The sequence below is a fragment of the Ahaetulla prasina genome, chromosome 1 (genome assembly GCF_028640845.1).
Source record: "Ahaetulla prasina isolate Xishuangbanna chromosome 1, ASM2864084v1, whole genome shotgun sequence".
In the NCBI taxonomy this organism is placed as follows: Eukaryota; Metazoa; Chordata; class Lepidosauria; order Squamata; family Colubridae; genus Ahaetulla; species Ahaetulla prasina.
The window spans coordinates 370,581,233-370,594,385 of record NC_080539.1 but is presented as its reverse complement, the minus strand read 5'-3'; the positions used below and the strand labels follow the sequence as shown (position 1 = coordinate 370,594,385).

The window sequence follows — 13,153 nt, the reverse complement described above, 5'->3', positions numbered from 1 at the left end:
TGCGCATGCGCAGAGGGTCAAAAACAGGTTACTTTCTGGTTAAAACCAAGAAGTAACAATGTGGGCGGAGCCTCGTGCTGGCGCCAATTCATCGAACCTTGCGCCGCCACCGCCGCTACCAGATTGCCCAAATCGGAGTGAACCGGTAGCATTTCACCCCCGTTCTGAAAAAAGGGACTTATGACCATTTTTCACAGTTACGACCTTTGCAACATCCCCATGATGTTGACGAAATCAAAATTCAGACGCATGGCTCGTATATTTATGACGGTCGCAGTGACTCCTGGGGTCATGTGATCCCTTTTTGTGACCTTCCGACAAGCAAAGCCAATGGGGAAGCCAGATTTATTTATTTATTTATTTATTTTGTCACAACATCATACAAAAAGATTATATAGTATATAAACATATATATGAGTAAATGTTAGGAGGTATAAGCATATATATATATATATATAGGAAGAAGAAAAGAAAAACAATAGGACAGGAACGGTAGGCACGTTTGTGCGCTTATGCACGCCCCTTATGGTCCTCTTAGGAATGGGGTGAGGTCAATAGTAGAAAGTTTTTGGTTAAAGCTTTTAGGATTATGGGAAGAGACCACAGAGTCAGGTAAAGTATTCCAAGCACTGATGATTCTGTTACAGAAGTCATATTTTCTGCAATCTAGATTAAAGCGGTTGACATTAAGTTTAAATCTATTGGTTGCTCTTGTATTATTGCAATTAAAGCTGAAGTAGTCTTTGACAGGAAGGACATTACAATAGATGATTCTGTGAGTTAAACTTAGGTCTTGTCGAAGGCGACGGAGTTCCAAGTTTTCTAAGCCTAGGATTTCAAGTCTGGTGGGATAAGGTATTTTGTTGTTTTCAGAGGAATGGAGAACTCTTCTTGTAAAATATTTCTGGACACGCTCAATTGTATTGATGTCAGAGATGTGGTGAGGGTTCCAAACAGGTGAGCTGTATTCTAGAATTGGTCTAGCAAATGTTTTATATGCTCTGGTTAGTAGTGTGGTGTTTTTGGAAAAGAAGCTACGCAAAATTAGGTTTACAACTCTTAGAGCTTTTTTTGCTATGTAGTTGCAGTGGGCTTTGGCACTTAGATCATTTGACATGAAAACTCCAAGGTCTTTAACGGGATGGGGGTCGTCTGTAAGGTAATGTCCATCTAGTATGTACTTAGTTTTTGGGTTCTTTTTTCCTATATGTAAGACTGAGCATTTGCTGGTTGAAATTTGGAGCTGCCAATTTTTAGACCAAGCGGTTAGATGGTCAAGGTCGTTTTGAATGATAGAAGTATTGTCTGTGGTGTTAAATAGTTTGACATCGTCAGCAAAGAGAACACAATTACTTGAGATGTGGTCACAAAGATCATTAATGTATAGTATAAAGAGTGTTGGTCCAAGGACGCTGCCTTGAGGAACGCCACTTAAGAACTAATCAACTACAGTGATTCACTTAACAATGAAGGTGGCAAAAACAATGGTAAAATAGGGCGAATCACTTAACAAATGTCCACAATAGAAATTTTGGTCTCCATTGTGGTCGTAAGTCGAGGACTACCAGTAAATTATCCTATGGCATATCGTAGGTAGTCCTCGACTTACAGCTATTGAGGTTGCAATTGCACCCCAAAAACGTAACTTACAACTCGTTCTCGAACTTACAATTGTCGTAGCCTTCCCGCAGTCATATGGTCAAAAATTTGAGCAACCAGGACACACAGGTGCTCCTCGACTTATGACCACAATGGAGCCCAAAATTTCTGTTGTTAAGCGACACATTTGGGAAGTGAGTTTTGCTCCATTTTACGAACTTTCTCGTCCCGGTTGTAAGTGAACCTGGCTTCCCCATTGACTTGGCTTGTCGGAAGGTCGCAAAAGGGGATCACATGACCTTGAGACACAGCAATGGTCATAAGTATGAACCAGTTGCCGAGCGTCTGAATTTTGATCACGTGACCCACAGGGATGCTGTAACGGTCATAAGGGCGAAAAACGGTCATAAGTCTCTTTTTTCAGTGCCGTTGTAACTTCGGTCACTAAACGAACTGTTGTAAGTCGAGGACTACCTGTATTTATGACCATTTGCAGCATGCCGGGGTTACCTGGTCGCCGTTTGTGACCGTCCCAGCTGGTTTCCGACGACCAGTGTCAATGGGGAAAGCCAGATTCACTTAACAACCAGGTGATTCACTTAACGGCCGCAGTAATTCGCTTAACCAATTTGGCAAACTGGTTAACAACTTAAGAACTGGCTTGCTTGGCCCTGGAAATAGTGATCCGGTTGTGGTCGTATGTCGAGGACCACCTGTAAGAAATACATAGCCCGGTCTCTTAGCGATTGTTTGCTTTCCCCCTGAGAGAGGCTGTTTATATGGAAGGTTTAACTAATTGATTCCACTTTTTTCCTTTGTTTTTTTTAAATCTAAGGTAGTTTTAAAGCCATTTTTATGGAGCAGACCAGCTGGCAGAGTTAATTTCTCATGGTGCGTTTTCCAAAATTCCTTTTAGCTGAGCCTCACGAGAAGTGATTGTTATGCTCTCTCTCTCTCTATATATATATATATATATATTCTACTAGGGAGGGTACACTTTGAATTCTGTGTCCAATTCTGGTCACCACGACAAAAAAAAAAAAAGATGTTGAGACTGTAGAAAATGTGCAGAGAAGAGTAACGAAGGGGACTGAACATACAAAGAACGGCTGCAGTAAGCGGGTATGTCTAGTTTAATGAAAAGAAGGACGAGGGGGTGACATGATAGCAGTCTTCCAATGTTTGAGGGGCTGAATAGAATAGAATAGAATAGAATAGAATAGAATAGAATAGAATAGAATAGAATAGAATAGAAATAGAGAAATAGAAGAGAAGAGAAGAGAAGAGAAATAAGAAGAGAAGAGAAGAGAAATTAGAATAGAAGAGAAGAGAAATAAGAAGAGAAGAGAAGAGAAGAGGAATAGAATAGAATAGAATAGAATAGAATAGAATAGAATAGAATAGAATAGAATAGAATAGAATAGAATAGAGTAGAATAGAATAGAATAGAAATAAAAAGAGAAGAGAAGAGAAGAGAAATAGAAGAGAAGAGAAGAGAAACAAGAAGAGAAGAGAAGAGGAATAGAATAGAATAGAATAGAATAGAATAGAATAGAATAGAATAGAATAGAATAGAAATAGAGAAATAGAAGAGAAGAGAAGAGAAGAGAAATAGAATAGAAGAGAATAGAATAGAAATAAAAAGAGAAGAGAAGAGAAGAGAAATAGAAGAGAAGAGAAGAGAAATAAGAAGAGAAGAGAAGAGAAGAGAAATAGAAGAGAAGAGAAGAGAAATAGAATAGAATAGAATAGAATAGAAATAGAAATAGAAATAGAAATAGAAATAGAAATAGAATAACAGAGTTGGAAGGGACCTTGGAGGTCTTCTAGAAAAAGTGCTTTTAAAAGTCTCTGATGATCCCAGCTGAGCCTCACGATCATCAGAGGGTTTTTTTTTACTTTTAAAAGCATTTTTTCGGCAGAAGAAAAATTGCTTTTAAAAGTAAAAAAAAAAAAACAGCCTCCGATGATTGTGTGGCTCAGCTGGGCATGGAGGGGGGGGCAACGATTTTTTGCTACTGGTTCTCTGAACCATCCTCCGCCATCACTACCGGATCGAGAGATCCGGTCCGAACCGGGAGCATTTCACCCCTGCTCCAGAGCCTGCGGAGGCCATTTTTGCCCTCCCGGAGGCTCAAGGAAAACCTCCAGAACCTAGGGAGGGCAAAAACGTTCCCCGCCCCGCACCATATTGCAGGAGGCCGACTAGGCCACGCCCACCATGGCCACGCCCACCCAGCAACCGGGCAGAGAACCCCTTGCTAAAAATTTTGAAGCCCACCCCTGTAGATGACCTCCAGGTGGCCCTTCCAGCCCTAGGGTTCTATGTGCTTTTGCAGATCAGATCGGGTAAATCAAAGCTTTCATCAGCTGATGGTGTCAATTTTTTTAACCTTTTTTAATGGAAGTCTTTCAACGTCTCACATCGCCCGGAGCTTAAGACGACTCCACTCTGGAGTAGCGGCCTTTTAGTCCCGTGCTCGGTTGCAAGACTGAAGCTCCAGTCTGCCTCCCCAAACATCTCTGCCTGCCTCGTTTATATCCCAAATGGATGGATCTGACGTGTGGAAGAATCAATTTCTGAGTAAATTGTTTGCTGGACAAAACGGGCCATCTTCCCCGCGAGCCAGAAGGGTGATATATCACGGTGTTTTTATGTGTTCACACGCTGAGAGACAGGAGCGAATCAATTGGATGAGGTTCATTCCTTTGTCATAGACTGAATATGGCCCCACAAAGGCAGGTTGGGGGCTGAGGGCGGGAGGCTGGGACTAGGAGGTCTCCCTGCACTTACCTGGGAGCCAAAAGACGGTACGTGGGGAGTCCTGGAAGTGGCCGGGTGGGAAAGGGCAGGGCCAGCCAGCAATTTTGTTACCGGCTTGCCCGAACCGGCCCAAACCTGGTGAATCCAGTCATTGGCTGGAGGGAGTGGGGGAAATCTAGCCAGAGCTGCAAACTTTTTTTCACCCCTTTTGCAGTGGCGGGATTCAACCGATGTAATAACCGGTTCGCTGAGCACACAGACGCCAAACACGCACTCCACGAGCACGCAGTGTGTTTATATAAAGCTATAAAACTTATCTTCTGCTGCAGCCCCAGTGAGTAAAACAGTTGAGGCATGACAATCCACTCTTTGCTGGCTGAGGAACTTTGGGAGGTGAAGTCCACAAGTCTTGACTCACAAGAGTCAAGTTTGCAGACCCCCTGCCCTACATAGTCGGTCCTCGACTTATGACCAGAATTGGGATGGGAAAATTCAGGGCTGAGCTGTGCAGTCCTTAAAACGAGGCTTCACAGGACTGGCCCCCGATTTTACAACCTTTTCACCACGGTCATTAATCAAATCAGCGCAGCTATTAAGCGAGACGTCGCACGGTTGTGATTTGTGATCTTCCCTGCTGGTTTCCCTCACTGACTTTGCTTGTCAGAAGCCGGCTGGGAAGTCACAAATCGCAACCACCTGATTCCGGGACGTGGCAATCGTTGTAAATGGGGGCCAGTTGTCCCCATCGCAACCATATAACCACTATTTTGGTGCAGCGGTTGTAACGGTGAGGACAGGACGTAAATTTTTTCGTGCCGTCATAACTTTGAATCATTGTTAAGTGAACGGCCGTAAGGCAAGGACTACCTGTACTGTGGCCGAGCCTCCATTAAGTCGAGGATGTCTTATATCCTCTTTTTGGGATGGGCTCACTTAAGCGACCACAGCGGTCACTTTACAAACAAAGCACTTAAAAAACGGTAGCAAAATTGCGTCAGATGCGTATAACGACCCACTTAATGGCCGTCACAACTTACGACCATAATGGGCAGGCTCCATTATGGCCGTAAGGTGAGGGGATACCTTTTCTGTCTGCCAGGATTGTGAAGACAAATGTGGACATTTCTTTCTGCTCTGTCCCTCAAATGGTCAGTGTATTAGATATGGTAGAGGTTTTCCTCGCCTTACGAAAGTTCACTTAGTGAACACTCAAAGTTACAATGGCACTGGAAATGGTTTTCCACATTTACGAATGTTTCCGCATTCCCATGGTCACGTGATTTACATTCGGATCGGTGGCGGGATTCAAATAGTTTAACAGCCGGTCCTCTGCCCTAATAACCAGCTGGGTGGGCGTGGCCATGGTGGGCGTGGCCAGGGGATGTGACAGGCAGCACTCGGCCTCCTGTACCCCCCTGGGAGCAAAAACAGGCCGCGGAGGGCTATGCCACACCCCTTGTGCCCCGTTTTGGGCCTAGTAGGCCTTCCTGAAGCCTCCTGGGAAGTGAAAACGGGCCTAGGTAGCCTCCCTGAAGCCTCCTGGGAGCAAAAATGGTGCCCCATTTTGGGCCTAGGAGGTCTCCCTGCACTTACCTTGGAGCCAAAATGGGGCGTGTGCAGACTCCTGGAAGGGATGGGGCGGGAAGTGGTGGGAAGGGGCCAGCTAGCAATTTAACTACCGGTTTGCCCAAACTGAGCCGAACCGGCTGAATCCCACCACTGATTCAGCTGGTTGACAACTGACTCAAGTGTCAGTTTTGGAAAAAAAACTTTCCAAATTTTCTTTTTGCTTCTTAACTGCCACATATTTTAGTTGGGGAAGTTTGGAGGGGGTTGTTTTTGGAGCGGTAGAAAGTTAGTCATAACAACATTCCATATTCAAGGACTTTTGCCTGCGTCTGATGGAGACTGCCTGAAGATTGTATCCAATTGAGTGTGAAGAGTTGATTGGACAATGTGATGAACTTGTGGATGTGGGGCAGGGCTGTAAACTGTCAACTGAGTGTAGAAAACCTGGAAGCTTTCAGTTTCGGGTTTTCCCAGCTGTGCCAGCATGACATCTCTAATAAATTGAAACTTTGAGGAACCTCAAGTCTCAGAACTTTATTTCGTTGGGGGTGTTCCTTGGAACCCTGACATTAACTCGAAACTGACATCACGTTTATGATAGTTGCAGTGCCCCGGGGTCATATGATCAGCCTCTGCAACCTTCTGACAAGCAAAGTCAATGGGGGAACCCGATTGTTTTGTCTCCTTCCCCACTTCAGATCCACGAGCTGGCCTTCAGCCAGTGGATTCACGGCTGTTATCAGTCCTGGCAGAGAAATCCCAGCTGCCTGCCAAAGTTCAAACAAATGACTCACATAGCAAGACTTTCAGCTCTTTTTGAAACAGATCAGCTAAACTTTGCTTCCCGCGGAGTGAGAGCAGTCCCAAAGCTCCTTATATATCCTGTGGTGTATATATCCTTATATATCCTTTTGATGACGCCGCCTCTCTAATCTTCTGAAGCACGGGTCAAGCCAAGCTTGATTATTATTATTATCAGCTGGGTCTGAAGGCGTAGCCTGGGGAAGGGAGGAATCAGGGGATGACGGCCTCATTACATCCTCCGACTGGTCTGGTTCTGGCTCCTGGAGCCGAGCCAAAGGAATCGGTGCTCCCGAGGTAAGCCTTACCGGCCCTTCCCCATCACTTTCGGAATCACTTTTGGGCATGGGGCCAGGTTCGGGGGCTGGAGTCACAACACCGATTCACTTAATAACTGTGTTACTAACTTAACAACTGCAGCAGGAAAAGTCATAAAATGGGGCAAAACTCACTTAACAAATGTCTCACTCAGCAACATAAATTTTGGGCTCAATTGGGTTTGTAGGTTGAGGACTACCTGTACCCAGTAAGGAGAAACAAGGACTAAAAGCTCTTTAAAACGTGTTCAGAGAATGACCTTCCATAGCAAAAGCCGTCAGACTTCACCGCATATGTTCTTTTAATTTTTCCTTTAACTGCAATTAAGGATTATTATCATCCTGGCTGTTGTTATTATTATTATTATTCCTAGGGGCTGTGAATTATCTTTAAGAAATTTCTTAGCGTCCTCCGGAGATCTTTTACTCGACAATTCCCTGCTTCGCTTGTTCAAATCCTCACTTTTTTTTTTAAATAACATCACGGGGTATTTTTCCCCCGCTCACCGTCAGGCAGGGAACGGGAGGACAAATAGAAAACCAATTTTGCCTTTGGCTGAAAATAAAATTGCTTCCTTCCCACCAGCTGCAGACTTTATTATGCCAGGATATCCTAATTTGGTGGGATGGATGGAGAAAAAAAGACAAGCCGGGTGTCGGATCAGTGGCTCAACAAATGGAATAAATAAATACATTCGAGAGTTGCAAAGGCCAAAGGAGTTGAAAGCCGTTCCTGGGAGTCCTTCACTTACGACTGTTTGTTTAATGACTGGGTTGAATTTACAATGCTGCTGGGAAAAAAGTGACTTGGGATCAGTCCTCACTCTTACGACCGTTGCAGCGTCCCCATGGTCATGTGATTAAAATTTGGGATGTGCAGATAAATCCTCGACTTGCAACCAAAAATTTTCATTTGCTAACCAAGACGGTTGTTAAGTGAGTTTCCACTCCATTTTATGAACATTTTCTTCCTTCTCAGGAGCTCATTGGCCGAATTTGAGCCACCCACCCACCTGCTCAACCCAAAAGCCAATCAGGAGTGTCGGGAAAAGGGCTGGATTAGGATTGGAAGGTCTGGATTCTAGTCTCTGCTCGGTCCCAGAAGCTCATTTAGTGACCATTCAAAGTTGCAACAGTATTGAAAAAGTGACTTTTCACTTCACATAAGCTCGTGGGTGGAGCTGCTGGCTCTGAGGGGGGGAGTCTGAGAGTGAGTACAGAGGAAAAAAATTATGACCGTTTTTCGGACTTACGACCCTTGCAGCATCCCTGTGGTCACGTGACCAAAATTCAGACAATTGGCCACTGGTTCATAGTTACGACATCGCAGTATCCTGGGGTTGTGTGATCCCCTACCTGCACATGCCAATAGTTACCTAGGCTTTAGTTCCACCTTGTCTTGATTACTGAAATAAATGGCTCATGGGGCGACCCTTGAAAACATCCGAATAGGTTGTAAAAAAATTTTTTTTAAAAGGTTAAAAAAAAGGCTCTGACGATCACAGCTGAGCCACGCGATCATCAGAGCCTCTGTTTTACTTTTAAAAGCATTTTTAAAAAATGCTTTTAAAAGTAAAAAAAAATAGATCACGCGCCACAGCTGATCACCTCCCCACACACATTGTTCTATTTACCCCATGCCTCCTTTTGGCGTGCACTTTGCGTGCACGGGCACCTCGCATATGGTGCCTGGTGGGCACTGCGCATGCGTGCGCAATGCGCATGAGCAGCCGGAAAACTGGTAATAAACCGGTGGGGCATGTGTAGAGGGCGGGGCATGTGCAGGGGACGCACACCCATGCACGGGGTGGGGCGCATGTGGGGAAGCCGCACACACGTGGGTTGGCGGGGTGCTGCAGTGGGCCATGTGTGCATGCGCGTGGGACATGTGCAGGGGGCGTATTGCATTTGGGGGGTCCGGGCGCGTGCTTTGGGCACTTGGCCCGCAAAAGGTTAGCCATCACTGGTATACTATTTCAGACAAATGGTTGTCCAATTAAAAACTTGCAGTGTTGGAACACCCAGAAATTCTTGTGGCAAGCTGTTCCACTGGTTAATTTATTTATTTATTTATTTATTTATTTATTTATTTATTATTTGCATTTATATCCCGCCCTTCTCCGAAGACTCAGGGCGGCTTACACTATGTCAAGCAATAGTCTTCATCCATTTGTATATTATATACAAAGTCAACTTTTATTGCCCCCAACAATCTGGGTCCTCATTTTACCGACCTTATAAAGGATGGAAGGCTGAGTCAACCTTGGGCCTGGTGGGACTTGAACCTGCAATATTGCCAGCAGTTGCTGTTAATAACAGGCTGCAGTAGCCTGCTGAGCCACCAGAGACTCAGGGTTATTCAACCTTTGTATACCTACCGCCCGCTTTTGCATCTCTGTTAGTAGTAAAATTTTCTAACCTCCCACCGGTTCCACAGTAATGCGCCGTGTATCGTCTGCGCATGCCTCTCGCGCATTGTGGATTGGGTTTGGATGGGAAGACGCCGGCTACCAGCTCTGCTTGTCTGTTACAGCTGGGTGGTGTGGGGGGAGATGCGCGAGCTATTCTGGGACGAGGCTCTTTTGTTTGCGGTCGCACTATAGCGCCATTTAGTTTCACTTATGTAACGTGAACTAAACTTATGTGCGGGCGATACAAATAGTATATTTTCAGAAATTTAAATTGTCACGGGGAATTTTATGAAAACCTAATGAAAATGTTTTTAAATAATGCTATGAATTTTTTTTTTAAAGTCAATTAAATTTAAAAAAAAGGAAAGTGCTTCAGTATCGGACAAAACCCCTACCGCCCACCATGAAAGCTGGAACGCCCACTAGTGGGCGGTAGGGAGCAGGTTGACTTCCACTGGGTTAATAGTTCTCCCTGACAGGAAATTCCTCCTTAGTTCTAGGTTGCTTCTCTCCTTGATTACAACTTACAACAGTTTGCTTAGTGAACCTTCAAAGTTACAACGGCACTGAAAAAAAGAGACAAATGACCATTTTTCACACTTATGACCATTGCAGTGGTCCCCGTCTTCACGCGATTTATATTCGGATGCTTGAGAACTGATTCACATTTATGACAGTCGCAATGTCATACGATCCCCTGTTTTTGGATCCTTCCGTCAAGCCAAGGCAATGGGGAAACCAGATTCACTTAACAACTGTGTTCCCAATTGAACAACCGTAGCGATTCGCTTAACAACTGTGGTAAAAATGGAGCAACATTCAATTAACAACCGTCTTGCTTAGCCACATGAATTTTGGGCTCCATTGTGGTCGTAAATTGAAAACCAGCTGTAGTTTCCATTCGTTGCTTCTTCTCATTGCTTTCTGGTGCTTTGGAGTATCGGTGGAAACCCCCTCCCCCTCTTCTTTGTGGCAACCCCTCAAATATTAGAAGACAGACAGACATTAATTGAATAAATAAATTCATTTGAAACAGCAGTAAGTTTCCAGCCCTCATGGTTCTCAGAAAGAACAGGGCTTGGCCACGATGGCCTTTTCTCCCCAAAGTCACTCTCCAAAGCCGTACCTTAGATCCGTTCGCAGAGCACGGGGAGTTTTAACCCCGAAATTAAGCTCCCTCCATAAAAAATAGTTACACGTTCCGAAACGTGGTTATACATGTAATAACAGCAGCAAGAATTGTATTTGCGCAGAATTGGAAGATGGAGAGAATCCCATTCAGAAGGTGAAGCAATAAAAAAGATTTTAGATGGTGCAGAAATGAATAGACGAATTCTGAGAATAAAAGATAAAGAGGAATCGGTGTATTTCAAGAAAGATTCTACCTATGGTTAGAAAAGAGATACGAATAAAAGATGATAGATAGATAAAGTGTGCCAATAATGGGAAAGTATATGAGGGAAATGACAAAAAAGAAATAGAAATCCAGATGTCGCCAGAGTAAATAGAAAAGGGGGTTGCGGGAGGGAAGGAAAGAAGATTTAACCAAAAGCTTTAACCAAAATCTATCCACTGTTGACCTCACCCCATTCCTAAGAGGACTTTAAGGGGGATGCATAAGAGCACAAACGTGCCTACCGTTCCTGTCCTATTGTTTCTTTCCCTATATATATATATGCTTATACTTCCTTGTTTCTCATCATATATATAGGTTTACATATTATATAATCTTTTTGTGTGATGCTTGTGTATATTGTTATGACAAAATTAAATAAATAAATAAATAAAATAAGATTAGAAATATAAATGTACAATTATGAAATGATAGATTGGGTTAAAATAGAAAAGAAATGGGGGGGGGAAAGAAAGTATATAATATTAGAAAATTGGAGTTGCTCGGTTACCAAATAAGGGAAAGAATAGAATAGAATAGAATAGAATAGAATAGAATAGAATAGAATAGAATAGAATAGAATAGAATAGAATAGAATAGAGAATAGAATTTTTTATTGGCCAAGTGTGATTGGACACACAAGGAATTTGTCTTGGTGCATATGCTCTCAGTGTACATAAAAGAAAAGATACCTTCATCAAGGTACAACATTTACAACACAAATGATGGTCAATATATCAATATAAATCATAAGGATTGCCAGCAACAAAGTTACAGTCATACAGTCATAAGTGGAAGGAGATGGGTGATGGGAACTATGAGAAGATTAATAGTAGTGCAGATTTAGTAAATAGTTTGACAGTGTTGAGGGAATTATTTGTTTAGCAGAGTGATGGCGTTCGGGGAAAAACTGTTCTTGTGTCTAGTTGTTCTGTTGTGCAGTGCTCTATAGCGTCGTTTTGAGGGTAGGAGTTGAAACAGTTTATGTCCAGGATGCGAGGGATCTGTAAATATTTTCCCGGCCCTCTTCTTGATTCGTGCAGTATACAGGTCCTCAATGGAAGGCAGGTTGGTAGCAATTATTTTTTCTGCAGTTCTAATGATCCTCTGAAGTCTGTGTCTTTCTTGTTGGGTTGCAGAACCGAACCGAACCCAACAAAGAAGGAAGAAAGAAGAGAGGGACAGAGGGTAAGATAGAGGAGGTGAGGGAGAGAGAAGGATGGAAGGAAGGGGAAGAAGAGGAGGAGAGGATAGGGGAGAAGAGTAGGGGAGATGGTAAGAAAGGGGGGAAAGAGGAGAGGAGTGGGGGAGTGGAAGGGGAAGTAGGAAAGAGGAAGGAGAGCAGGAGGAAGAAGGTAGGAAAGGTGAGGAGGGAGGGAGAGAAAAGAGGAGAAGAAGGTTTGTTGTGAAACGAAGGGAAAGAAAGGGTAGAAGAGCAGCCCCAAACATCATTAAAGTGTCTTATTTTCACGCTTTCTTTAGAAAAAAAAATATGTATGATTATGTATGGATAAGAGAATGTACATTAACCACATGCATATAAAAAAATAAAAAAATAAAAAACTTTTTATAAAAAACAAACAAACCGAAACTTTCCTCCGCTCCACCCTCTCCACGCCCATCCGCAAGCTTGAATTTCTCCTTTTCAAACCAGCAACTGGGCCAAATCTCCTCCTGAAAACCTGTTTCTCCCTCGTGGCTGAAACCAGAAATTCAAAAGAGGGAGTGGTTGGAAACACACAAAAAACCGGGGAAGCTTGATGCGCTCATCCCGATGTAGCCGCATCCCTGGGTTGGTGGGGCCGGAAGGAAATCTGGACAGCCGGATCTGGAAATCAGGATGGGTGATGGACAGTCGCAGCGGTAGCCCCTTCTGGTTCACCTCCTAAAACGCAACAGCGAGAATGAGCAAAAAGGGAACGCATTGCAGGCGGTCCTTGACTTACAGTAAGAATCAGAATCAAAATAGAGCGGGAAGGGACCTTGGAGGTCTTCTAGTCCAGCCCCCTGCTCAAGCAGGAGATCCTATACTATTTTAGACAGTCTCTTTTGAAAAACTTCCAGTGATGAAGCACCCACTTGGAGGAAAAGGGCAGGACGTTGATTTCCCCATATGGTAACGGACCAAAACGGGAAGCTTCAGCAGAGGTCCCGGATCTTGTCTTCTGGGAATTTTGCCAGCTTCCACAAGGGGAGGGGAGGGGAAAGGGAAGGGGAAAAGAGAAGAGAGGAGAAGGGAAGGGAAGGGAAGGGAAGGGAAGAGAAGAGAAGAGAAGAGAAGAGAAGAGAAGAGAAGAGA

General features: G+C 43.8%; 1 protein-coding gene across 1 annotated transcript in view; it reads right to left on the bottom strand.

The window, feature by feature from the left end:
- Nucleotides 1–11,798: 11,798 nt before the first annotated feature.
- Nucleotides 11,799–13,153, bottom strand: part of TINCR (TINCR ubiquitin domain containing) — a 19,706-nt gene continuing 18,351 nt past the window's right edge. Inside the window, exon 3 of the mRNA XM_058163582.1 lies at nt 11,799–12,739. The gene's annotated coding sequence lies outside the window, so the exon portion shown is untranslated. The remainder of the gene's footprint in view (nt 12,740–13,153) is intronic.